Source organism: Callospermophilus lateralis, chromosome 1, assembly GCF_048772815.1.
Source record: "Callospermophilus lateralis isolate mCalLat2 chromosome 1, mCalLat2.hap1, whole genome shotgun sequence".
Lineage (NCBI taxonomy): Eukaryota > Metazoa > Chordata > Mammalia > Rodentia > Sciuridae > Callospermophilus > Callospermophilus lateralis.
Window position 1 is genome coordinate 32,612,143 of NC_135305.1, and position 3,035 is coordinate 32,615,177.

The 3,035-nt window shown below is 38.5% G+C and overlaps 1 pseudogene; it reads right to left on the reverse strand.

Moving 5' to 3' along the window:
• Positions 1–643: 643 nt before the first annotated feature.
• On the reverse strand, positions 644–1,255 carry LOC143397336 (large ribosomal subunit protein uL6 pseudogene; annotated as a pseudogene).
• Between the last annotated feature and the right edge of the window lie 1,780 nt (positions 1,256–3,035).

A 3,035-nucleotide genomic window follows, 5' to 3' on the forward strand; every position in this document is an offset into this window, starting at 1 on the left:
CCCTCCTCCCAAAGAATTGTTCTAAGTCAAACTGATTGTTAGTTTTTCAAAAAACTCTGCTGATTCCACAGGATATTGTAGCTGTGATGGGGGAAACTTGCCACTTCATTATTTTAAAAGTGTCTTGCAAACAATGTTCCTCCCTGACGGTTTCCACTATTGGTTAAATGTGAGTATTTCCCTTCTAAAATTTCAGGAATGTAAAAAGAAAGATCATGGTCAACATTCCAAGGTGAATAAATGCAAATGAGAAAGAAGTTGGTTGCTCAAAAGCCTGCACAGACACTTGCCCATTGTGTACTCCATTTAAAGAAAATAGAGTTAACCACGGACGAGCAGGGCTAGCTCTTACCTGTGGAATTGTAAGGTGGTAAACAGGTTGGCACTTAAAATTATAAACTGTTAAATGAAAGAACTGGTGCTCTGAGAGGATGGGGCAGTCCCACTCCAGTACAGCAAACTGCCCAATAGCTCTTAGAGATCCCAGAGACTATAAGTGGGGGCAATAGTAGTAGAAATGAGAGACTCTAATTTTTGGATGACATTTTTTTTTTCCAATAGAAGTCTTTTATTGTATCATTCAAATACCACAAATTGATCTTATAATCTGGGTTCTTGTTTCTATAGCTGGGTAACTCAGATCTTATTCATCAGCCTGCTGAACTGTTCCTTTTTCAGAAACATAGATGCCAGCCAAAAATTTTTTGATATCCTTGTTTTTAACTGTTGTGGCTTGCTAAATCAAAGCAGCTGAATTTGAAACAAGTTCAATATAATTTCTTTCAAGGATTAACAGATCTTTCTGGGCTTGAGATACTGAACAAGCAACACCTGTCCTCATCTGAACCTTGCAGATGTATTTTTTCACTCAAGGAATTTTAGATTTCAACAAGAGACCCATTTCTTGAATAATGACATTGATGGGGACAAGAGTGCACACAGACCTTGTCTTGTAAGGAAGCCCAGCTTATCTGCACATGACTACAGAGAGTGTGAACTGCAGCCACGTCTTCTCTCTTGCCCTGTTATTTGTCAACCAGAGCTTCTTCTTTTTCTTCCCTAGGAGACCGAGTTCAAGTCTGATGTTATTGAAGTCCTTCCAGAGGGTTCTTCTAGGGTCCTTCACAATAACTAAGCATCCCTTCACAGTGATGTCAACATGTTCTGGAATGTCGACACTCTAATTGCTGAGAGTGGTCTTTGTTTTCACAATAGATATGGCAAAGAGAGAAGGATAGACTTCTCCCCCCTGCATCCATTAATGTTCTTTCTTATTTTTCTTTTGATTTTCTTTTAAATAAGTGATTCTGAGTCATTTCTAACCTTTCCCTGGCTGCTAATGGACACTGTATTTTAGGATGCCGTTAGAGAATCTATACTCAACATCAATTTGAAAGGAGATAGGAGGCTTCAGCTATTAGACCTATTTATGAGGTCTCTGAATGACTGAGATTTTCACATTTTATCTCCGTATTCCTTAGACACAGCCTCTAAGGAAACTCTTATTTTAATTCTGCCTCTACATTGATGAGGAAGAATGAATATTCTCTGTCTTTCAAAAAAGGGTGTCTAATGATTTAATCTAGCCATTTCAGTATTCTGATTTATGAAGGGATTTCGTGAAACCAATGAACAATAGCATTTGCCCTTCTTTCTCAAGAAAGGAAGATTTGCTGTGTTCTGGCAACCAAAGAAATAATTAAGCTAATTTCTCCAGGAACCTTGGAAAAAGTGGCAACAAATAATGGATTTGTCCTTTAAGAAACAAACATCTTTTCAGTTACAAATCTATTTAAGGCATTTCCAGATCAGCCATAGGTTATTTTTCTCATTAAGGTTGTGTTTAAATGGTTGTATCCGGACGTAGGAGACATGAGACAAACAACACCTGCGATAAGAATTGGTGAAGTATTGATTTTTCATCAGTCAAAAAGTTTGCTAAGCAGATGAAAAACATTGCACCTTCATGGTGACATTTTCCTGAGGTCTTGCTAGTGGAGAGATATTACTTTTCCTTTAACACCAAAATTTTAATTACCAGAAAGGTCAAGGGCATGTTGGTAAATTAGAGGTCATATCAAAACAGTAAATCAGGTTTGAATGAATGTTCATATTATCTTCGCCTCCCCTTCAACCTTCCCCACCCAACATGACTACATTTCCTGTGTTGTTAGCTCTGTTAACAACAATGGGCAGATTGGAGGATTTCAGTAGGTTTTACATTTCTATTATGAAATGCACTTTCTCAGTGAAAAAAAAGAAGGATGGACTGGGAACATAGACATCTGGGTCTTGTAACTTCTTTCGATACTCACTGAGAGCTGTGGGAGGGTGAGGGGAATCATTTTTGTCTGTCTAGGTCTCAGTTTCCATGTTGATAAAATTGTACTGTTATAGATAACCTCTAAGGTGCAAATCTCCTCACTTGCCCACTATAGACTTCAGAGTTGTCACTGAATGAGTCTGAAAAATTATTGCCTTTCCAACACTGAGGAAGAATCTGGATTAGAATTCATTTGTTATAAACTTCTCTAATTGGGGACATGCTTACAGCCTCCTCAACCAAACGCCATCTCATTCTTGCCAGGCTACTTCAGGTGATCCAGTGTTCTCCCTCTGGTAAAGGGTTTTATTTCCTTTTGGTGCAGGAAAAACTAAGTTCTTTATGCTAAGACACTGTCTTTACTCTATCTTCCTCTAGAAGGAGTTAAAATAAAGCTAACCCCTTCTAGTTTCTTCACTTGACATTTAGTAGTTATGCTATCTCAATCAAGACCCCAATTTCTCTTTGGGGAACACCCCATTGTATTTTGTCTTGGAGGAAGAGGTGCACAAAAGATGTTTCTCTCTCTCTCTCTCTCTCTCTCTCTTTCCTTTTAAAACCAAAGCCAGATATTTCATTTAGATTCAACTCATCAAGTATTCTCTGATGGGGTTTTAAATCTTGAGTGAACACTGCTACTTCAAGAGCCATAGGGTCATCATTATGGACAGTGGCAGGGGTGTGGGGACCAGTTGGTGTCTTCAGGCACTCT